We start from the raw sequence: 25,667 nt of genomic DNA, 5'->3' as shown, positions 1-25,667 counted from the left end.
CTCCAATGTCTGTAACGACTCAGTTGACTTGAGCAGAGTATGTTACTCACTCAGCTCTTGAAACGGCAAATTATTACGGGTTTTGTCACCAATAAATGTTAAATTGAGGCACTGGATGCGATCATTCAATTTCCTTACAATGAATTAAATATTAGAGGAGACTCTGAAATACTGCAACCGAGAAGTGCCCTTTTCGCATTCAGTGCCTCAATTACGAGATTTACTAACGTATAATGTGACGAACTGTTTTTTCAAAATTTATATCGCATACTATTTGTATAACATATTTGTATTCTGGTGATTGGTCTATGGACGCCTAGGCGTTCCTTTATTCGAGCTTCCATAAAGTGTAAGTAATATTAACAATTTCCAAAATCAATTAAAAATGTAAGAGAAAATTACGGAAAGGAAACGACATTCTCAAGTTTTTCGTCATATTATCATGTGTACCTATTTAAATCTATGCCACAGAATCAACACTTCGTTAATGATATTTGGCGGAGCGAGTCTCTGTAAGCTGGAGATAAACCAGTGCGCCTTCATCTTTTGAACCGGCAACACAGACAACAGCAGAGCCTGAGGTTTCTGTCGAACGACGAGTTGCAAAAATAGCAACGTTTCTTGTTCGCGGAGGAGAACGGGAAGTAACGTTTTCAAATAACTTCATATTAGCAGAAAAGCATTCGAGTCAGTGACTTTCAAATTCATTTCCACTTTTAATTGTATGGATATTAAAGATTTTAGCAAATATTAAAAACATTGAAAATATTAGCAACTTCAGAAGCCCTTTTTATCTCAAACCATGCCGATGATTGTTGATACGAAGATTTAACTTTACAGATTTTGGTTCAATCGGCAAATGAGACTTTTGAATCGATAACTGCAGAAAAATGACTCCTCAATCGGAGATACCTATTGTGTAGGGTAATTTTGCGACAAAAACTACAGAATTTCTGGGTGCACTTATTTTTTCTTTTTATAAGAGCTAATGTGTTGCTCGGAGAAAAAAAACTCGATTTTATGATGAACACTAAAATTGAAGGCTTTAAGGATAAGGCGCATAAGTGCAGCTTTTGCTATTTCGAGAAATACGTGTTTGAAGTTTCAAAATTACATGGATTCTTATGGCGAAAAGAAAGTTCAAACTGACTTTTTAATGCTTACTAATTGGAATTTAGGAGCTTTTTCACAGAATATGCATTGAGACAACTTTAACTTGAAATCATTAATAACTCAATTTTTCAAAAACTGCACTTATGCGCCTTGTCTTCCAAGCCCCTCATTTCCAGTTCTTAGATGAAGTCCCTGGCCCTTGGAATCAAACTTAAGTTTAGGCAACCGAAATTTTTAATGAGGTTATTTTGTTACTTGAAGTTTACCAAGAACCTAATTTGTGTCGGTCTAAAGAAGCTTATGTGCTGTGTATGAACCGAAGATTGGGTCCGCATCATTGTCCATGCCCGTGTATATCCGTGTGAACAAAGAATGTTTTTTTTCGGCGTCCTTAACTTTCAACCAATTCCAGTATTCTGCTCATTTAAAGAGTAAATGATACTTTTATAAATACAGAATCATCTGAAAATCTGTGAAAAAAACGATTCCCTCCACCACCCATGTCTCTAAGTGCGGAGAGCTTGCATCCGTGCACTTCAACGATGCGACTGTTCGAAGGAAATCCCTCCAACATTGTAAAAAAATGGGGATAAAACAAAGTGGCTCTGGTAACCTGAATACTTGAGGCTTTGCACGGAGGGTTTTATCTTACACTTGAATCGGGTCAGCTCTAAGGAGAAAGGCTAAGGGGACACTTTCCTTCTATGCGGGGTCCGTGACTGAATCTTGTAGTCTGGCTCTCGCGGTGCCTCATCCCTCGTCCTCGGCCCGCCTGCGCGAAACCAGTGACGTGGCATGCTTTGCGATATATCGATTGATCTACCATTTAAATCTATGAGAAATGATCGATAAACTGGGTGTCGGTGTCGATAAACAGGTCCATATCGATGGTCGATCATTCATGCCTCGCCATTGCGCGAAATAAAAGCGAAGTCAAATGTCTGTTTCACATTAGTTACTCCTTCGTGACCGAATCATAGGGCGCATGAAGTCGAGTTACAGAGTTACGAGTTACGAGTTCACGAGTTACACGAGTTACACGAGTTGCACGAGTTACACGAGTTGCACGAGTTACACGAGTTGCACGAGTTACACGAGTTGCACGAGTTACACGAGTTGCACGAGTTACACGAGTTGCACGAGTTACACGAGTTGCACGAGTTACACGAGTTGCACGAGTTACACGAGTTGCACGAGTTACACGAGTTGCACGAGTTACACGAGTTGCACGAGTTACACGAGTTGCACGAGTTACACGAGGTACACGAGGTACACGAGTTACACGAGTACACGAGTTACACGAGCTACACGAGTTACACGAGTTACACTAGTTACACGAGCTACACGAATTACACGAGCCACACGAGTTACACGAGCTACACGAGTTACACGAGCTACACGAGTTACACGAGTTACACTAGCTACACGAGCTACACTAGCTACACGAGCTACACTAGCTACACGAGTTACACAGTTACACAGTTACACAAGTTACTTAGTTTCATTCGCAAAAAAGTTTGGGCCTAGCAGGTTTATGCCTTTTGCCTTCACATTTTTTCCTCCTTATCCAGGTGCCTTTTTAATATTTGCTCCCCGATCGATCTGTGATTGGTCGATTGGTACAATCTGCACCCTTGCATTTTTTGGTGATGTAGCATTGCATCCATGATATTTGACTCCATGCTCACCCTTTCACCCTTATAATGCTCGGCTGCTCATCAAGTCCAAGACCTTGGACTCCGTGCTCACTTTAATGAGGAATAGTTTTTTTTTTGAAAAAGCAAACTGAGCACAGCGTCCAAACTTGTGGGATGCAGATATTCTTTGACATTAGACGAGCAGAGAGTCCAAAAATTCACCAAAACAATCTTGGGGAAGTAAAGACGAAATCAATATGCCTTGTATGAAATTGTGCGTTGGTTAGGTTAGGTTAGATTAGATAAGAAAAGTATGCAATTTTCTATTATGATGAAGAAAGGATGGACTTTAAAACCAAGGGATGTCTACTAGCTATTGGACTTCATGCTCAAGCAAAGAAGTGTACAAGTTAGAAATGAACATGGAGTCCAATATCTTGGACGAGATGAGCAGGCAATCATACTAAGGGTGAGCATGGAATCTATTATCTTGGACACGATGCTACATAATCTTGGTCTTCACTACTAAAATGTGAGCAGTCTTTGTTCTTTCAAGGTTCCCTAATCAACTACACAAAGTGTTTCACACACTCTTTAGAGACAAGAATGAAGCGACAATTTCAAGATGCAACGGAGCGACGCGTTATTGATCGTCTATATTTTAATATGCTTTGACGCGTTCCGATTTTCTTTTTAATCCTCATACTCAGACGTTCGACTCCATGCAGTCTATTGCCATCGAATTCCCCTCTTCCACGTCTCCTGTTATTCAAATTCCCCTTTCATTGAGCTGAAATCCATACGTATCTCATTTCTCTCAGCTACCTGTCTTTCAATTCAATTCCAATCCTCCTGAATATCCACTACACACAGAGAAATAATTTAAACACTGTTCAAAATTTTGGAGTGAAATTCTGTGCCGGAGTCTATGTAGTGCCCAAAAACCCCAAATGATATGAATGCAGAGTGGAGTCTATTCTTCACGCGGAGTATCTTTCACTATAGCGGAGCGAAATCGACTCTTTTTGCGGAGTGTCATTTACTTCCATGGTGTTAAAGTATTTCTCAGTCATATTCTGAACGGTGAAGTGAAGAATATGTCCCATTAAGGGCCTTTTTGGCCCCAATTTTGGTCAAAAATAGAAAGGGCTTAGAATAATGTCATGTATGCCCTTATGAACTCTTACCATCCACGCTGTGAGAATGTGTCTTCATTCGAGGGATTTTGAAGGCTTTTGCCTGATCGACCGGCGCAAAGTGGTGAAGTTTTGCTCTTTCCTCGAAAAATTGCTCATTTTGAGTCGCAAAAGTTTATGCCAAAAAATCCATTCAGTAATTTAGCCAGCATGGAAAAACAGCGACATCTACGAGTGTCGCAAACACGGTTTGATTGCGTTCAGATCGATCGCGAGAAAGAATATATTTCGCGGCAGATTTGGGTCGACAGGTCTCATCTACTCTGAAGAGTTCCTTTTCTGCCGCGCTAAAGAAAAACGTCGTAAGACCGTTCGAATGTTGCCAAATTTGCTCTAAAACATATTTAAATTTGAAGAAAGTCATTAAAATTTTTTATTGAAAGTTTCATGCGCTTCCGATAAAATTGCGATCAAATTCCCTCATTATTAAGAAGAAGAGTATTCATAAATTCTACCTATATTTCGTGATTTTTCAAAAGAATTTTGGCAACGTCTGACGGCTCTTAGGGCGTTTTTCCTTAGCACGGCAGTCTTCCACAGTCACTTCACTTTGGTCACATGCAAGACTCAGGCTGGGGAGGGGGGCGGTAAACGGAAGGAGGGATGGGAAGATGAGACGAGACAGCTATTTTAAGAAAAGTGCACACACCCCCTCCACCCTCCGTTTTCCTCTCCACCTCAGCCCCCCCCCCCCCCCCCCGGCCGACGGAAGAAAGTTGTGACGAAGCTCCAAGACGCTCAACGTGAAGTCGTTGGCTGGCAGGGACACGAGTTTCGTTTTGTTTATTTGTATTCCTCCCATCCCCCTTAATTTATTGTCTTCTTCTTCTCGTCTTCCCGCAGTCGCGATGTCTTTTATTGCGCGACTACGCTTGCAATTATGAACTGCATATGTAATGTCTCCCACTTCTCGCTCGCTTGCCAAATCGGGTTCAATTGAAGTCCTAAGTGCCGCAAACGTGCTCGTACCAATATTTTGCTCACGATATCGCATGCATGCAGTGGCGTGCTTTGCGATGTATCGATTGATCTGCAATAGATATGTTGCATGTGTGAGGAATTTGCGATTTGACAATTGTTGCTTATGTAAAAGTTCGCATGAAATACGATGGTGCCACTGGTTTTCTCTGAAATCAACTCCCAAGCTCAAAAAAAAGCTCTCAAGTTGAGGCCAAAATGGAGGGGATATTCCGCCCTATCCTGAGAGTCCACCTCTACATCAAGAAGAAATCTTAATGCAAAGATAGGGAGCAAATACAGGGTTGCCGTGTTTTCAGTTTTGGAGTCCCCAAATAAAGTGGCAGCCCTGTCAATGTATTTGCTCCCTATCTATGCATAGAGAGTTTGTTTTGATGTAGAGGTGGACTCTCAGGATAGCGTGAGATATCCCCTCCATTTTGGCCTCAACTTGAGAGCTTTTTTTGAGCTTGGGAGATGATTTCAGAGAAAACCAGTGGCGCCATCGTGTTTCTCGAAAACTTTTACAGAAGAATCAACAGTCAAATCGCAAATTCCTCACACAAGCAACATCTCCATTGAATCAAAACTGTCTGAAAGTTTTGAGAAAAAATATACATTAATTTTCTCAAGAATGCACGTTTTAATGGGGAAATTTGTCATCCTCCAAATTTTCTGACGGCGTTCTTCTTTAGTAAGATAGTTTACCGCTCTTACCGCGGACGAGATAGGCCCCGTAGTGAAATGCATTCCGGATGCGACTCCAAAATTTTTAACAGTGTGATACTCGGCTGAAATATTTGCTCCTCTGCGTGACTCGATTTTCACTGGAGCCCCCAAAAGCGTGGATTTATATATAAAACGGGGCTCACGTGAAAATCGAAATACACCCTTACGTCGAATGACGTCACTGACGGAGGCTCGTCAAATTTTCATTCATGTTTCCCGAGACGTATAATTAAAACGCTGAAACTCGACGCTGCGAAATCACGGTTGTGGATTCCCGACGCACGATGGTTCGAGTCAATTGGGGAAGTCGGACAAAATTTGGAAACTTTAAAAGCTTGTGTAACACCGTTTATACAAAATTTTGAGGTTCTAGAAGTGGTTCTATTGGTTTCCTTATGAAATGGACCACTGGACATGGCACGAATTCCAGCATTCTGATACATGCTTCTTAACCAAAATTTCACTTAGAACACAATGCGCACAACGAAAACTACCGAAATCAACTCCTTACGAAGATATTCAATAATTCTTGGTGCGTGAATTCAAACCACCCGCTCATGAAAACTCAATGCTCTACGTGATTCACGCTAAACGTTTATCATGACAGTCTCTGCGATATAAAAATCTGGCAACCTCAACCTTGACGCTTTGGCTCAGCTATAGCAAATTGCTTAGAGTTTGAACAACACATGGTGGGAAATGAACATTGCTCGATCGAGAAGCTTGCTGAAACCGTTGTAGTGCGCTATTTGACTCACGTAGAGGTTTGAGTTTCTTGTGAGCGGGCAGTTCAAATTCCTTGTAACCAATGTGAAATGAAAACGTCAATATCTTCGTTAGGAGTTGGTTTCAGTCATTTTCGTTGCATGAATCGTGTTTTGCGTGAAATTTTCGTAAAGAAACATGTATAAAAATTTTTTAATTCGTAGCTTATCTACTGGTCCATTTTCCTCTATAAGTAACACTTTAAATTTCAAATGTGGCCAAGTAAACATCAAAATTTGCAGTTTCCCTAAAAAATTTCACATCCGACCTCTCTGATTGACTCGATCCACTGTGCGACGGTCCGCTGATCGGTCTCGGAATATTTCGGGCGTTTCCGTCGTTTGACAACCCCGAAAAGCGGGCTGCCGTGTCACGGCCACCAAGTGGTTTGGAGGGGGAGGGGGAGGAGCGCCTCCTTCCGCCACCCTCGCAACACCGGGGAAACTTTGTTGCAATACTTTTTTAATTCATCGCGAAAAAGTAATTCGAGTTGATAAACTTTAACAATTAATGGGACTAATGAATTTTCCTTGGAAGAGCAGCGCAGGGTGCAAGCTCTACGGCGCCGATGCCAAGTCGCGATTTTATTCATACCGATGTTTTGGGATTCATCGCGACCGCTCCTACATTTTTGATTTATCGTCTCCTCCCGGCTGAAGTATCGCGAGCGCCATGCGACGTTTCAAAATTTCCGCCCCCATTTATTTTTTTACGGAGGAATAGACCATATTCGATAACGGTTCGATGTATCGTTTGGTTCAAAACAATAGAACATAACCTCAAACCAAACTGTAAGGATTTAAGTTGGAAAAGCTGAAAATGAGAAATTTCCTGACAATTTCACTTTCCATTGGCATTTGGTACTCAAAAGAATAAAAAATCCGTTACAAAAAACCCGTTCTCTCAGATTTCTGAATTTACTTTTGAGGCTTTGTTTATGTTTTGAACCAATCGATATCGATGCAATCTCACCCGTTTGATGTATTGAATACGATCTATTGTTGGTTGAATCTGTTTGAAAATTAAATGAATTTTATTGAAATTTTCGGACAGCTTCGTTTAACGATTTCTCTGTAAAAAATAAAATGACAGCGAAAATTTTGAAACGACGCATGACGCTTGTCATACTTTGACCGGCAGGTGACAGTATAGTTTCTGAGGAATGGGTTGTGTCCTCATTATTTATCATTATCACTTGTTAGATGTGTTACGCTCCTTCGGTGAAATTGCCCTAGTCCACGAACTGGCCGATGTTGTTGCCCAGTCCGTGAATTTGCCGATCTAAAATCTGAAAAATTACGCCAGCGGAATCGTCAATTTTCGTACGAACTTCCCTCGATATTTTTGTAACTTAAAAGTATCAAAAAATTAACGGACGGAAAAAATTAGACCAAAAGTCCTGTAACCTAAAGACCAATACAATTTACAAAAATGTATAGGTTCCTCGAATCAAGTTTACAATTAATTTTTTAAAGATATTATATCCTACGAGTTCTCAATAAAAATTCATGAGTTGTTTTTCCAAACCCGGTATCCAAGTAATGGATGATTTCTATTCCAGTGCTACATCTGAAGAGGTAATGAGAGCAAAAACGCCTTCAGTTATTGAATATGCAACACGCACATCCGTAGAACACGAATAATTGCATCCAGACGCTACAGTTAACCTATTCTAGTCTTAGCAAAGCGGAAATACATCCAGTTATTGGATACGTAATTTAAACATACTTGAAATACTTGTATTCCAACAGATTCGATCATTTAATCATATCTCCTTCAATAATAATTGTTCAATCTAGAAACCAAGGGTATTTTCGTGTTCAGTTCACTCAGTAGTTTTTGCTTTTAACATGACATGCATCTACTTTCAGACAACTACAAGCTCTCCGATTTCCATTTGCCTTAGTTACAGTATACTAGACTGAAAGCTGTCTTTGATTAAAAATGACTTAAATTGACTCGAAAATAACTCTAATCGACTCGAAATTGCTTCAGGGGTCTCTAAGTCGGAATCTCATTCCATTCAATCCACAAGTCGACTGACTCGGTTTGTCTTCAATACGGGGACAGAATAATATTATTTTTAACTGTGTAGTTTTTCTGGAGCCAACGCCGAGGATTCACCTTAATCCAGCGGATGTAAAACATTTTGAAAAACTGTGCTAACGGCCATTCATCTGCTGCAACGGCCGAGCTAAGCGCCAAAAGAGGCGGGAGAGAGAGTGAGAGAGACCAAAAGAGGCGGAAGAAAGAGAGAGAGAGAGAGACGCTGAAAAGTGTTGAGTGTGGGAGGGGAGAGGGCCCGTAAATATTAGTAGAATCAGATTCTCAAAGAAAGTTGACAAAATGTTAGATTTATTCGGAGCTGAGCGGGACCAGGAGGGAGAGAGGGGAGGGGGTGTGTTATTTTAGTTGGCGATATAAATACGATGAGCTCAAAATAGAGCTACCGAGACCGACTTATCAACCAAGCCTTCGTTTTGATTACTCACGATCGTCTGCGGGAATAAAAAATATCGTAGAAGCAGGAATTAATCATGAAAAGACTATTTTATTTACTTCCATTCTAACCAGCACGCGGATGGATACGTAAACAATTAGAGCTTGTAGAAAAACCCTGAACGAATACATTTTAATCGCCAAGAGAGTGAAATGGACAATTGCCTACCATGAAAATTATCTCATTTTCAGATTGTTCCATTGAAATTTTATCGATGTTGCCCTACTTCTTCGTTTCACCGGCGCTAAATCAAATTAACAATTCAGTGCTCCCATATCCCGGAGCTACTACCGAATTTCGGAACTTGTGAGATTTTCCTGAATTTTTCCCGGAACTTTTGAAATTACCGAAACGTTCCGGATCTTTTGCATTTTCCGGAAATTTTCCGGAACTTTTGGAAACATTTAAAAAAATCCCGGAACTTTTCACGGTCATGGAGAGGGAGAGATTGGAACAGAAAAGTTCCGAATCCTAGAATTTTTGACGGACATGGAATGGAAGCACTGTAATATTTAACATCCCAAGGAAATATAATAACATGTCATCCTCAGCCGAACGGTAAAGAAGAAGAAGGCATGAAGATACAAGGAAGATAAATAGAGCATAATAATAAATCTCATGGAAATTTAACCTGCTATTAGTTTAGTGCGTACCCGGCTATAATTAGGGGGTAATTCCTCAATACTGCTGTAAGAGACACAAATACCGTTAGTCTATTCTGGATTTTACAATATCTGGACCACATTAAGCAGGAACAAACCAAATCACAACAGACATTGCTAAATTCTATTGGATGATTTATTTTTTGATAAAGAACAGCAGAATAGATTATTTTAGAAATATTAGGGGATTTATTCGATGTCGTGAAGCGATATTATCTGACTTTTCAATGGAATACGCACAAGTGTTTCTCTGCAAACAAATTCATTTTTCGACAAAATGCAGGAATGCGGCTGAAGTGATCTGGTTCCTTCCTCCTAAAAACCATCCAGTTTTTCCCCGAAAAATCTAGAAAACCTATACCCTTACTTAACCCGACTTTATTATCGGGTGTAACTTTTCCTAAACTTTGCAAGCTGGCATGCTGTGAAAGGTTAACCTTTAGAATCTAATGAGTTTGTACCTGATAATCGCATGAAGGGAAATATCTGTAGGCTGCATTTTGACATGTGACACCTCGCTCACCTCTCCCCATCAATATTTGGGAGAAATCAACACCAGATATTCGATTTTTAATTTTTGTGATGAACCATTGTAAGTGCTCTTGATTCCTCCCTTGAAAAAAGTTTTAGGACTTACGAAAAAAGCTGCTAATAGTAGAATATCTCGGACATTTTACCTCACGCTGAGCGGCTCGAATCAGTAGCCTGATTTTGAGCGACTACTCCCGGGTGTTAAAAATAATATTCGTGCATTGTCTCTGGAGATTTTGATTAATTATTACGTGAAAAAAGTCCGCAACAGAAAACTGTCATCTGCAGGTGGTTAGTATATCAACCGCAGTACGACCTCTCTGCCTTATTTGATAACAATCTCAATCTGTTCTGTAAATAATTCTTCGGATTTTTAAATATGTTTGATCGATAGGGGACTGGGTTAAGGGGTCGTTTAAGCGTTACTTAAGGCTCTAGAGAGATCCGGCTGAAAATTATGAAGTGTCACACAGGGTAAGGGTGTTTAAAAGGTGTCAGAGTTGATATTATAATTAAAGGATGATTCATTTATATAGTCAAACACAGGAGTAAATTTTATACATATGTTATGGATTCCATACTTAAGGAAAAATTACTGAATGAACCAAGCGTGAGAATATCCTTGGTTTCTAAAACGGACAATTATTAGACTACTATACTAGGCTACTACAATGGCCTCCTTTTGCCAAAATTAGATTTCACTCAGTGCCAAATAATACGCATTTGATGCTGTTAAATGTACAGTGTTCACTGTTCTGTCCGTTAATCCCATTGGCAATGATCTTCATGACGCGGTAAAATTAACAAGAATCTGAAAAAGGTCACTCGATAAACCCAGCAGTTGTAAATTAACGACATCGCATGTGGCGAGGGGTCAGGTCACCCACCCTCTACATTTTGCAACTTTCGGGGGACGGGGGGAGCTAAGTATTCTGTGAGGTGATGACAGTTACTATCTCTTCCGGCTGAATGCAGTAACCAGACTGAAAATGTGATTATGAGGCAAGAATTAGGGAATTTTCTGAGTCTGAAATTGAGGGGCTTGGAGGACAAGGCACATTAGGTTTTTTGAAAGAATTAAGGTATTAACGGTTTCAAGTAAAACTAGTTGTAATGCATATTCTGTGCAAAATTCGCTCCAAAATTTCAATTTTTAAGCATCACAAAATTAGTTTGAACTTTCTTTCCGCCATTATAGGATCCATATAATTTTGAAAATTCAAACACGTATTTCTCGAAATAGCAAAAACTGCTCGTATATGCGCCTTGTCCTGCAAGCCCCTCAATTCTGCCAAATTTCTCTTGTAAGGCAGACTATATCTTTTCCGCCCAAAGTACATTGGTGGTAATTTTTCCGATTATCGTTGCCGCACAAAATCCTTTTCACGCAAATCAGATCTCAAATATCTGCGGCAACATCGGCAGGGCATGCAGTTAGTTTCTCACAATCAGTGGAACGGCTGCTCGCAGGCAATGTAGCATGATTTTAATTCAGTTATCCGTGTCAATTTTGACGAATATGGCGTAAACAGTTATTTTAGTAAATTTGTAATCGCACATGTTTCAAGTGTTATGATTTAATCGAAATATTTGGTGTACATTTTTAAAGCGTATCTTAAATCGATATCATTTCCGAAAATTTTAAGGTAATTGAAAGCAACTGGGGTAAAAATATGCTACTTCATAAGAGAGTGAAATACCGTTATTTTCGACTTCAAAAAAAAAGGAATCATTTGGCGACGCTCCGTTGATAAAATTTTCTAAGTATGCTAATTTTTTCAATCTTTGTTCACTCATTTTTCTTAAATATGCCTCATATTTTCTCGACGTTGCCACATACTTCAGATAATTATTTGTGCGAAAATGACTTTGTGCGGCAACGATAATCGGAAAAATTACCACAAATGCACTTTGTGCGGAAGAGATAGTCAGCCTCTTCTAATAATTCCAGGGCACTATATTCAAACTTAAATCTGAAGTACCTGATAATTTAAGGATGCACCACTTTCCACTTCCTAATATTTTATCGAGATGAAATTTTGCACCGGATGAATGTGATTACGACGTTCTTTCCAAGAACGGCGGAGTAGGACCCTACAGAGACATACCTCATAGATCGAGATGAGAGGCTGATGACTCCGAGGTGAAGAGTTCCGTCGTGTTTAGGAAAAATGTCGCATGCGCTTTCGGGCGTTGCCAAATGCTTTGATGCATCATATATTTTTCGCCAAACTTCCGAATATTTTACGTCCAATCTCTCAGATAATTTCACTCACAATCAGATTAAAATTCCTTGAGAATTTCAAGGGAAAAAGATGCATAACTATCCTCAAAAATAAATTTTCCATCGTGGAAAATTTGGCAACATCAAGTGGTCTGACGGTGTTTTTCTTCGGCGCACAGTGTAACGAGCTGATAAAAGAAGTCAGACATGAAGTTTTTGGCTGAAATTTTAAATTTTGATGTTTATTTCGTCAAATAAATTCAATTGCAATGGGTGTTTTTAAGACGAAATTTTACAAAAAAAAAAACCAATAGAACCACTTTTAAACTTTTCTGTCTCATATTTTTGCAAATATACGCTTTCAAAGTTTCTAGATTTTGCCCGGCATCTCTTATTGACTCAATCCAGTGTGCGTCGGTGAAATTGCCCCAGTCCGCGAACCGACCGATGCTAAAATTTCAAATTTTGATGTATGTTCCGTCACAAATTCAATTTTAAGGGGTGTTTCTAAAAGACAATTTCACGAGAAACCCAACGAAACGACTCTTAAACTTTTTTGTCTCATATTTTCGCAAATATAAGCTTTCAAAATTTCCAAATGTTTTCCGACACCTCCTATTGACTCGATCCACTGTGCGGCTCAACAGAGTAGGACACGACACGGACACGACGTCGGCGGCAATATATTGTTTTAATAATATTGTTCCTCGGGTCGGGATGGAGAGTGATTCCGGGCTCGGCGAAGAGGCTGCCCTGGTATTCCAGACGATCCCGCTTTTTCTTGTCTTGTTATAATATTCGAAACGGGAGCACAAAAATAAACCCCTGACCGCTGCCATTCTCCCGGTCGGTGGCCGAGGGCCAACCGCGAGACGCCGGCCGGGCCCCGGCCGCGGGTCGCAAATCCGATGATATGATCGGAATAATGGACCTATTGAAGTCGAAAGGAACTATATCCAATAAGACATGAGTCACAAAAGGCAAGTATTCTAATAGATGTCAGGGCTCATATCAGAGTGGATGTAGTTCCTTTTGATTGAGATGCGTTTTTCTGCAGGCCGCTGTTCTGCATAGAATCAAAGCGTGTGCTCCTAATCGGAATGAGAATTATAAACTCACTCAAATCTTTGAACTAGATTCTGTTTTATCTTGTAAAATTGATAATTGGACTAAATTTTGCAATAAGGAACGACAATAACTGGCTCACTGGTACTTATTCAAACACTTTAAACACTAATGTGCGTAAGGAAGCAATTGGTGTATACGTTGTTTCTTAACTGAGCCAGAATTGCAGTTCCGAATATTGCAAAATGCAGTCCAATTAGCTCCAAGCAAGGTCGCCTCTTCTCGGACAAAGTGACGTGTCCTTAGTTGTTAAATTGACCGAAGGAATTAAATATTTTACAAGAACACAAGAATGCAAGTGCTGTAAAGAGTTTTGCTCATTTTTGTGAGTGATTAGAAGAAAAATTAGTGAATTTTTCAGTCAGGAACGTTCAACAGTATTTTGGTAAAAATACAGTTTGAGAGTAGAAAATGTGATCTGCTGAAATGTAGTTTCGTTCACATCGTCTTGTGAAAGTCGATTTTATTGCTTCTTCTAGAAGTACTCGATGAGCTAAGTTCACGATATCTTTTAAAATATTCCTTGGTATGAAAGTCCGGAACATTTAGAAGACATTAAATTTGAGAAAATTTAGGACGTTTGAAGACGACATTCTTGCTTCAACACACGCGCTTCAATAGATCAGATCATTTTGTATAATTTCTCTAATAACTGTTCAAGAAAGAAAACAATGTTGTCTAACCTAGCCGAAGACAGTAGAGAAGTAATCTGGCCTCGTTTTTCAGTTTTCTGCGGAATCTTATATGATAGAAGCAACACCTCACTAACAGCAAAGAGTGGAGCATTGCGAAGTTCACGTCTCGCGCCATCGCGCCTTCAGTTTTGCCGATACAACACGGGCATCCATCAAGTACGAATAGTTATATCTCTGCGCCGTCATCAACGCACGTCCATTCCCTTCCCGTGCTCTGTTTTCATGTTGGCTCTCTTAGTCTTATTTGCAGTCTTATTTGTGCAGGAGGAAGTAGACTTTTTTCAAGTTCAATATATTTCGTCTCGACTAGGAATTTTTAAGAGGAGAAAATCTACAAAAAAGTCCGCTCCGAATAAGTTAAAACTGCTATAAAAGATCCGTCATTTGGACTCTCGCATTTACCTTCGATTGGACATACTTCTACCAAACAGAACTATGTGCATTATGACATGAGCCCTGTTATGCATATATTCTCATGGGTCTCAGGGATCATGGCTTGATGCACATAATTCCGTTCGGCAGAAATACGTCCATTTATGATTTTATGACCTATGGCTATTGAAAATAGCTCCATTCGGTGATCCCGAAGTGATAGAACTAGAGGCAGAGGGAGGTAACTAGGCAGTTAAGAATTATATAGTGTTGTAAAATTTTTACAGGGCTTGTTGAGCTCAGAAAAAAGGTCAACAATATTATAGATAAATCAACACATTTTTATTAATAATACCTTTTTAAGGATAAATTATGACTGGAAGAATCATACTTAAGCAGGACTTCCTTTTTCATATATATTAGGTTAAGATGAAGAGAAAAAGTGGTCGCCACGGAGACCATTTATTTCAACAGGGCCCTTCTGAGGAAAAGCTGTTCAAGAAGCAACTATGAATACGATCCTCCAGTGTCTATGGATCCACCTATTGAATAGCAGCAATAAATTCTGAAAGGAGGAAGTAGCATCTGGAAAACTGCTTGACCGCTAGGTGGTGCTGTTGAGCGCGGACGCATAAAAGCATGGAAGCGTGAGCCAGAGGCCTCCTTCGGCGTTGCTCTGCGTTGAATATTCATGAGCGGACACAGCCTCCGGCCTGGAGCCTGAAGCTAAAAGCCGGAAGCCTCGTTAGTAGCCGCATTCCTTGATTACAAATCCCCTTATTATCGACCCAGGCGCTTACTCGGATCTCCTCTTCAATGCTCACCTCCGTTTGTTAGACTCCGAGTTCATCCATCCAAAGGTCACGGCAAACAAGAGTACCTCTGTAGGGAGAAGACGGCAATGAAGATGCATGTGTGAGGAATTTGCGATTTGACTGTTGATTCTTGTGTAAAAGTTCGCGAGAAACACGATGGTGCCACTGGTTTTCTTTGAAATCAACTCCCAAGCTCAAAAAAAACTCTCAAGTTGTGGCCAAAATGGAGGGGATATCCCACCCTACCCTGAGAGTCCACCTCTACGTCAAGACAAACTCTTCACGCAAAGATAGAGAGCAAATACATTCGCAGGGTTGCCGTGTTTTCAGTTGTGGAGTCCCCAACTAAAGTGGCAGCCCTGTCAATGTATTTGCTCTCTATCTTTTGCATGGAGAGTTCGTCTTGATGTAGAGGTGGGCTCTCAGGATAGCGTGGGATATCCCCTCCATTTTGGCCTCAACTTGAGAGCTTTTTTTGAGCTTGGGAGATGATTTCAGAGAAAACCAGTGGCACCATCGTGTTTCTCGTGAACTTTTACATAAGGATCAACAGTCATATCGTAAATTCCTCACACATGCAACATCTCCATTTTTTTAATATATGTATAATAGGTACGCTCTCTCTTATTCCTTCCTTTTCAAATGCTTTTTATATATTCCAATGTTATAATTTTAAAAATCGTGGATTTTATGACATGCTTCAAACTTCCAGATGAATGCTCGTTCAGGAGTTAAAAATTGTAAAAAATTCTATTGAATGATGCAAATTTTTACATAAAATTCTTTTTAACAGGAGCAATGAATTATTTTGTCCAAAATGAGGCGAAGAAGTCTCTACTTCATGCCAGCTTTTTCTCCTTCTCTTCATTCGGCCCTGTGGCAACCCCCGCAACTCATGCCACCCCCCCCCCTCATCCGATTCCGTCGCTGCACTCACACGTAAAAGCAGTTTTAAGTCCAGCCACATTCACTGCGGCGGCCGCCGTAAGGAAAATATCTGAATATTTAAATTCAATTAAAATGTAGAACGGCACCCTTGCTCTACCGGCATCCCCGCTTCAAATTCCAATTTATGTTCGAATGCCCGGAATAATTTTTTCCACCACCACCCCTTCGCCCCACCCCCAGCTTTTGATACAGATAACGTTGAACGTGCGGCCGGCATCACGTCACGTCGCCAGGCGATGGAAGGAGCTCCTAGGGGCAAGGAATGGGGGAGGGGGTACAACTTTTGAGCCGCTTGTCTCCTTACAATCCCCCGCTCATTTTTGTCTTCGAGTTTTACAAAAAAGTTCCATGTTTCACGCCGAGATGAAAACTTCGCTCGCTCATGTACTCTCTGTCGTAATAGCGAAGAGAGCAGTAAAGGCATGCTGGGATGAACCTTGAGACTCTTAAAAGCATGTGCTAACCGTGGCTCATACAGGAATGCACATACTGCTGTCTTCACTATCACGGCAGCTCTGTCCCGTAGTGAAGTGAGAATGAAAAAGTTCGGTCGCATGTCTCCGAAGGCGCGACCGCTGCGCTAGTGACGGATCTTGGTCTCGCGGAGTTGTTTTGGGTTTGAGGAAAACAATCCTCCCAAAGGGGGTTGGTGGGGGAGGGGGGGGAGTAATTTTAATCGTGATTCGTTCTGAGTAGATGAGCTTTCTGCCGACACGTTGAAAACTGAGTTTTTGATATGTGCTCATTAATGAGAGTTTCCGTGCTTAATATCGGCGTTTCCGGGACGAAGGACCGTAACCCTAATCCACGGTTGCAAAATCGACCTAAAAAATTCAATTTGAACAAGAATATACTACCGTGCTAAGGGAAAACGCTGTATAAATATTCGATAGTTGCCAAATTTCCTCCGATAAAATGTGTATTTTTAAGGAGATTTATGAATAATATTTTTCCTCGAGATCTTCAGGGTTTTTAGGTGAAATTGCAAACAAAATTATCTGAAAAATTGGAAGAAATCTAATCATAGGTTTTCTCGAAAATTTGTGTTTAATCGAACACGTAATGTCTGAAGGTTCATACGACGTTTTTCCTTAGCACGGCAGTATAGCTTTGCAATTTATGGGGAAATTTTTTTCTTATTTTGGCATGAGGTGGGAAGGAAAAGCGGTGAAATCTCCGTTTAAAAATGCCCAAGATTCTCTTGGTAAGAATATAATTTTAGTGGGGAAATTTGGCAACATTGAAACGTGGTTACGCTCTTTTGTGAGGGAAACGACGATATGTGCCCCAGTTTTTTTTACGAGAAAAGGTTAAAATCCTTGAAATTACGCAGTTATGAACTTTCAAAATTCCCTTGCTTGAGGTTACGAACAAAAATTAAATGAACGCATTAATAGTGCATTATTAAATTGATCAAAATGCCTTTTTGAGCTTTTTATGAGACCTCTTTATCTCTTGTTGCGAGTAGAAAATGCATGCGCTGAAATTCTCGATGTTTTGACGTTACAGCTAAATTTTATTCCCCTAATACATGGCGGAAAATGTGGGAATGTAGTACCTTCATTCTGCAAATTATTTAATTATCATGAAAGGTGAACTGAAAAAAACCATCATCGCTCTCATGTTTACGAATATTCTAAATACTTCTCCGGTCGAAAGCTACAACATCCCTCATTATACTCAAAGTAATGGTACAAGAATGCTCAAGGATTATCTACCTCAACCCGTGAATTTCCCGGAAATCGGATAGCGTTAGAGGCGTGGCGCGAATTGCGATATATCGATTGTTAGGTCATTTAAACCTTTGGAAAAGGATCGATAAACAGGGTGTTCGCGGCGAACACCTTAATAAACGATTCTTCACCATAGGTTTAAATGGCATGACAATCGATAAATCGCAATTCACGCCACGCCACTAGATAGCGTCCTCAAATTCCCGGGCGGAGCTGTGCATTTTTACGGCTCATTGTTGGCTCTAAAATTAATTAATTTCATTTACATGGAGATTTTCACCGCTCTCTAACGATACGCTGGCGTCGAGGAGTTAGGTAATGTAACCGCTCATCAATTTCAAGGTGGAGGATCGGGCTCATCTCTCTTGAGCAAGGTTGCCTATACTGAAAAAAATTATGGTAACAGCTACTATGGGTCTAGTTGATTTCTTACACGGTGCAACTATTCAGTGAAAACAACCAGAATTATGGTAGTATTCACCATAACTCTGGTAGGTATACCTGTCATAATATGGTAACTATGCTACCATAGAGTCTGGTGTTTATTATCATACTCGGATCACTGGGTCAGAGTATGGTAAAATCTACCATATTTTTTTACAAATATAGTATACCATATTTTTCTATAATGAAAAAAAAACACTAAGAAGTGGCTCGAACTGTATGTAACAAGGTGGAGAAATGGTGCTGGGTCCACACCATTTCGTGGGGAAACAAAGCCAAGAAATTACAAAAATTAAAATTAGAGTCAAAATTAAATTTTTTGAACGCTAATGCGCACCAGTACGAAACTGAGGGGGGAGAGTGTTCAGCTCAGGCAGTTTGCATTGGAATATTAAGTTGGAGTCACGCCAAGAGATCTATACCGGTTTGGGCCTTATTAGACCTCATCAGCAGATCACACTCGGCAGTGAACTCAACTTAACATGCCGCAAAATCCAATGGTGTGGACCCAGCACCATTTCTTCACCTTTTTTTTCTATAAATGTTAATATTTATCGTGAATTTCTTTTGAGTTTATGTATCAAAGTAGAAGAGACCATACACCAAGAGGAAAAATAGAATAAAAGTTCCGTTTTATATGGAGAAAGGAACACTAACCAAGCCCTCGGCTGATTCTGGAGTTTCTTAGTTTTTCCATTTTTTTTTGTGCTAAATTCAACGCAGATTGTACCAAAATCAACTCAAAATTTGGGTTAGTTTGTGTTTTTCTTACTTTATTAACCAAAAGTATGTAACTTACGCGATGACGCTTGCTAATAACCTAGCAAAATGAACTACGGAAAAACAACCTCTGTAGGTAATTTACCTTATTTTATCTACACATTTCTGTAACACAATTTAACTGCTGCGGGTCTCAGTTTTAATTGGAGGCCAAGACTGAGGTTATTTTATTTGAAATTCGGATTCAGCTACCAAAAGACTTTTTCAGCACATTAAAGTCATAAAAAGTATAATTTTCTCCGTGTAGTGTGCTTCATCCTGCCTGGTGGATGCTACAATACACGACATGGTGAATCATCTGTTTGGCAATCTGATAATACCCGTAGAAACCCGTAGACGTAGAAACTTGGCGTTCATTTTTTATGCAAAGTTTCAGGGTAAAAACACCGGACCGCAGATTCGTGTTCCACGGGTCAAAATAGACTTGGCCTGTATCAAGTTTTTTCGTAAAAATGCCCATACTTGGAGCCACGCCTTGGCTGACTTTAAATTTTGGGGAGAATCATTATGATTTCTAAATATTCAACGATTCAAAACTCAAAGAAAATGTCCTTCCATAGTTTGTAAGCGTTGAATTTATTCCTGACCTCAAAAATAATGACATCTCATATTAAACGGGGATTTCACGGGGCCTGAGATATATCAGGGTGGATAACGTGGACTCTCTGAAATCGCTTTTGAAATAATATCATGGCCATATTTTTGAGATCACGGGTGAATTGAACGCTAAAACTTATGGGAGATAGGCGGTTATAATCAGTTTTGGTCCTTAAATGTTGCCAAAGCTCAGAAAAAAGACAATTTACCTGAAAACCCTGGTAAAAATTGGTAGTAGAATCTGTGTTCTAAAATACCATAGACCTACAGCCGGCTGTAAGATTTCCAATAGCTTCTATAGCCGGCAACACAATTTCTCATAGCCTTTTATAGCCGATGGCGACTAAGCAACAGCCTGGCGATAAAGTGTATGCTAAACGTTACTAATTACGGATGCTAGGACTTAGTGAGTTTTTGGACTACCGCTCTCTTTTTGGGCTGTTTTATTTTTATTTATTTTGCGAGGGAAGCTCCGTACTTTTGAAGGATGCCTGCCATTCCTTCAATTTTGTATGATACTGTGCAATACCTCTGGTGTGAAATAGTTGCTTCAAGCGCCGTGTTACGCTGCGGCGCGGCGGGCGGGCAGCCAGCCCGAAACGCGCATTGGCGCCTACAAACCTAACAGGGATACTTCACGCATTGCGCAATGCGTGAAGTATCCCAGTTAGGTTTGTAGGCGCCAGTGCGCCGCCGCTCCACTTCGTATTAGGCTCTAATATTTAATCTCGTGGAGTCAGCGTTTTTCAACTCATGACTTTGAAATGTTTGCACAGCCAAAAGCAACAGCCAGTTGATAAAGTGTAAAGCCCGGCGATAGGAAATATAGCCCGGCTGTATACTTTTTTATCGCTTCGTGTAGCCCGGCTGTATGATTTTTTCCACTTTCTACAGCCAGTTATATGATTTTCTATCGCCTTATTCAGTCGGCTATAAGAACTCCTATGGTATTTTGAAACGCAGCTCCTATCGCCAATTTTTACCAGGGAATTTGTAGGGAAGTCGTAAGTTTTGACTGCAGAAACTTTTGAAAAAAAGAGAAAAAAAATTAATAAGTATTGGAATTAAATATTCTTCTGAGACAGGTCATCCTTTTGCAGTCTGGTGAATTAACCTTGAGACACTTTGTAATTCGTACTATTTACTTATTTGTAAAAATGTGACAAATTCCTACATTAAAATTTGTTAAACCTGCAAAAAAGTTTCTTTCACATTCTTAAGTTTCTATAGAGGGGTAAACCCATGCAAAGATCAAACCCATCACCCTGTCCAGAGGTGCATTCTGGAGGTCTGACAACATGGAGCTAAGGAACAAAAATCATTTTACATTTTAGTTGTTTAGTCTCTAATTTCTCGGTCGTAAACTCATGAAAGGAGATTTCTGCTCCAGCAGAGTACAAAAAGCCGAGACGCTGCTTCACTGTCGTACCCAGGAAAAACATCGTATGAGCACTTGAGTGTTGCAAAATGTACCTTTAAATAGAGAAATAATAGACGAAAAGACATTAATATTTTTCATCGAAATTTTCAGATACACTACATTACATTGCGAAGAAAATTCTCTGAAAAATTGGACGGAAATCATTCTCTAGCTTTTCCGGAAATTCATGTTTTATTAGAGGAGATCTGGCAACCCACGAGAGTTCACACGACGTTTTTCCTTAGCCCGGCGGTACGCAGCGTGCACAATCTCTATCGAGGACACCGCACAATGAGCTACACAACCCCCTTTCGGCAGTAGCGTGGCGTGAATTGCGATATATCGATTGTTACGCCATTTAAACCCATGGTAAAGAATCGATTATTAAGGTGTTCGCTGCGAACACCCAGTTTATCGATCCTTTTTCATAGGTTTAAATGGCACAACAATCGATACATCGCAAAGCACGCCGCGCTACTGCCTTTCGGTGGGGGAAGCAACTCTGCCGTACTAAGGAAGAACGCCGTATAAGCCTCCAGACGCTGCCATATTTCCCTCAATAAAAACCCAATTTACTAGGGTAATCGTTGATATTTTTCTTCAATTTTTTCAGACACTTTTGTTCGCAATTTCAGCAAAAACGTCTGAAAATTTCAAGGAAGAATACGTATAATTTACTTCAAAAATACGTGTTTTATCCGGGGCAATTTGGCAACTCTTGAATGTTCATACGGCGTTCTTCCTTAGCTGGGCAGAATTGGCGGCGGTGAGAGCTGAGGGGTTGCTGAAAAGTTCCTCGGAGCGAAAAACGCTTTGAAAATTTGTTAAAAATCTATTAGGACGGCCGCGAAGCAGGCCCACTCTTCCTCGACGTTAATAGCTCATTCGTCAAGAGAGGAGGTCGAGAGGGCGGTAGGTAAAGGAAGCGTAATAATTGTTCTTTATCGGAAATGTAATTACTGTCTCCTTTTTCGACTTCCCCTCGGAGCGGGGTTTTTTTGCCCCTTGTTTCTCTTGCTACGCTGGCTCCCGGCTACACTCAAAAGCCGATGACAAAACGACGCAACTTTATCATCATTTAGACCGCGTTAAGCAGAAAAGAACCAACATCGTCCGTTGCCAAATTTCATCGAATGATTTATTTTTTCACCGGAGAAAATTCAGCCTATTTTATATTTTTTAATTGGATTGCATTTTGCAAAAAGGAACCAGAAGTATTGCAATGATGCTAAGATTGTGCGACTTCATCCTATGCAGTAAAATTTCTGAAATCATGAAAAAATTTGAAATTAACATGGTAAATTTTGTCTTAATTTTCAGCTTTTAGCGAGTAAAATAGAAATTGTTAATGGAGAATCAGGTTTTTTTTCCAAGACAAAAAGTTCTTAGCAATCTTAGCAACACTGCAATGCTCCTGGCTCCTTTTTGCAAAATGCAATCCAATTAGACTAATTTATATAATTTTTAGTCTCGTGGTAATCTTAAGCTATTTTTATCTATTTTTTCCATGTAACTTTTACAACAATATACCCTCTAACTTTTGAAAATAGTTTCTAAGTTGACGCTTTGTTAGCCTTTGTGCAGATTTACAATAATAGGAATTATTTTTATCATTAGAACGCTGTTGCGCTAAGGAAGAACGCCGTATGAACACTCGAGAGTTGCCAAATTTCTCTTGATAAATTATGTATTTTTGACAACATTCATGCCTTTTTTTCCTAGAAATTTTCAGTTATTTGAGATTGAACTGCGTACAAAAGTGTCTGAAAATTGGGGAAAATAATATTTGCATTTCGCGATTTGCCCAGTAAATTCGGTTTTATCGAAGGAAACTTGGCAACGTCAGAAGGCTTATACGGCGTTTTTCCCTAGCACAGCAGAATAACAGTGTAGATCCTTTCAAAAATTTTGGGGCGGTTCTCTTCGTGACGTAAAGCAAATCCCCTGAAAAGTTCGCAATAATCAGGGATTGCAGGGGTTGCAACATGGTATTGCTCCTGCGGGGCGATTATTGAAATTGATGGACAAATCGATAGACAAAGAAGATATAGGGAGTATGGGGCGATCTTATTGGTTGACATGGTTGGTTCTTATAGACTAAGGAAGAAAATGATGGACTAACTGTCGGGTCTTTAGTGGGTTGCCGTTAGTTAGTCCATTACCTACCTCCTATGTCCATTGCCACCACCTGTTTCCACCAATAGGATCCCTCCAAATCGCTTTTATCGTCTTTGCCTATAGCTTTGTCTATCAATTTCAATAATCGGCCCGCTGGTTCCTTTTTGCAAAATCCAATCTAATTGTTCTTTTGAAAAAAAAAAAAAAAAAAAATTATTTGATAAATGGATTGCATTTTGCAAAAAGGAACCAGGAGCTTTGCAATGTTGCTAAGATTGTGCAACTTCACCTATTGAGGTATAACGATTTATATACTGAAAAAATATGAAATTTACATGGTAATTTTTGTCCTAAATTTACAGTCTTTCTTAGCGAGTAAAATGGAAATTGATCAGAGATAATCAGGTGTTCCTTCCAAGACAAAAAGAGCTGCACAATCTTAGCAATATTGTAATGCTCCTGGTTCCTCTTTGCAAAATGCAATCCATTTAATCCTCGAAAAGCATGGATGAAAGGGCTCATCTCAAACGTGAGTTACGCTGTTACGTCCGCGGGGCGCGGAAGTGTCTGCTCTCGGCGTTTTTTGAGAGCCTTGCATCGGCCGGATGAGGTTGGCAGTCCTGATTAGAAAGGTGCGCCGCAAAAAAAGGGCTCGGGTTGGTGATTGATGAGCGGGCAAACGCTGCACTTTCGTGTTTGACCTCTTTACGGAATGACTGAGCACGAAACGCGGGAAAACACGAGAATAATAGGATTTCGTTTTTTACATTTCGGAAATTTGTCCCATCGAGGTGGGAAGCTATTGTTGAGTGTTAATGAGTGAGAGAGAATGGAGCATTCTCGGTCGAGGCAAAAATATTTAGGCAATGTCGGGTTAACATTCACGAAAACTATTCATATCGCGGCTCCATATCGTGGCATATCGTGCTAATATCGATCAATTTATTATGATGGTGGGTATTTTGTAAGCATTAATTGAACGTTTTGCCAGTGTGGCCATCAAAGGTATTGCTGCAGCTGACATTATGGTATTTTCCAGAGACACGATTCGCTCTCCCACGAGCTCTCATGAAACTCATTTTGAAATGTTTTTTCACATTTTTAATTCAAATCACGACTAAAAATCATGCTTTGACAGTTTAATCAGCATCATTTTGAGAATAATCCATTCAAAGTGTGCAAACATTTCAAAATCATGAGTCAAAAACGCTGACTTCGCGGGTCCAAATATTAGAACCTATCACTGAGCGGAGCGGCGTGCTGCCACCGCGAAACGCGCACTGGCGCCTACAAATCTAACAGGGATACTTCACGCATTGCGCAATGCGTGAAGTATCCCTGTTAGGTCTGAAGGCGCCGATGCGAGTTTTGCGCTGACCGGTCCGCCGCCGCACCGCAGTGTGCCATTGCACCTCAATCTATTCCACAACAGTGGGGTTGCACTGTGTCGTACAAAATCGAAGGCGTTTCAGCATATTTATAACGACAGGCATCCTTTAAGAGTGCGGAGCTTTCTTTTCAAAATAAATCGAAATACTACGGCACAAAAAGAGAGCGGTAGTTCAAAAACTCACTAAGTCCCAGGATTTGTATTTAATAACGTTTAGCATAATTTTTGAATTTCATTTGAGAAAAAAGTGTATTGATTTAAGCAGAAACATTCTTGAGTATAGATTTTATTTTGAATCCAGGATAAAATAGCTGAATGAAAGCGGATAACTGCTGAAGTTGCTGTTTAGATGGATCTCAATATTTTTTGCCGGTCCTTTGGGTTGATCTCACACAAAAAAGTAACACAAAGTAACACCAAACACGGACATTTTTACCTGTATTTTATTGAAACTAGGGTGGCAAAATTTCATGAAAAATAAAATCTTGAAATTTCAAGTAAAATATTACATGAAATTTCAGAAATTTATGAAAGATGTTTAAAAATACCGGTTCCTTTTCATGTTTCACAAAACGTAAAAATTATGACTTTCTTATATTTTCGTGTGTTTGAGTGCGGGTTGCATACTCTAGCCCCTGAGGAATTTGAAATATTTCACAGCTTCGTGAAAAATATGAAGTATTTCACAGCCTCGTGAAAAATATGAAATATTTCCCTGAAATTTCGAATCTTTCATTTCTTTCTTACGTTTCATGCCACACTGGAAAAAAAAACACATTGGATCGAGAGTCCAGACTCTTGAAAACATTAACAAGAAAAAATACTCTTGATTCAATCAGATTTTTGCTTGAATCAAAAGGAAATCCGCTCAAATTAAGAGGCTTGGATCTTGATTTAAGCAAACATCTGATTGAAT

At 39.9% G+C, this 25,667-nt stretch overlaps 1 long non-coding RNA gene across 1 annotated transcript; it reads left to right on the top strand.

Annotated features, from left to right (window-relative positions):
- Window positions 1-126: 126 nt before the first annotated feature.
- Window positions 127-16,101, top strand: LOC140225223 (uncharacterized). Its single transcript, XR_011900367.1, has 3 exons — window positions 127-349; window positions 14,166-14,290; window positions 14,930-16,101. It is a non-coding gene; the product is annotated as an uncharacterized lncRNA (long non-coding RNA).
- The last annotated feature ends 9,566 nt before the right edge of the window (window positions 16,102-25,667 follow it).

The sequence above is a fragment of the Bemisia tabaci genome, chromosome 8 (genome assembly GCF_918797505.1).
Source record: "Bemisia tabaci chromosome 8, PGI_BMITA_v3".
Taxonomy (NCBI): Eukaryota; Metazoa; Arthropoda; class Insecta; order Hemiptera; family Aleyrodidae; genus Bemisia; species Bemisia tabaci.
This window is presented reverse-complemented; position numbering and strand designations above follow the sequence as displayed.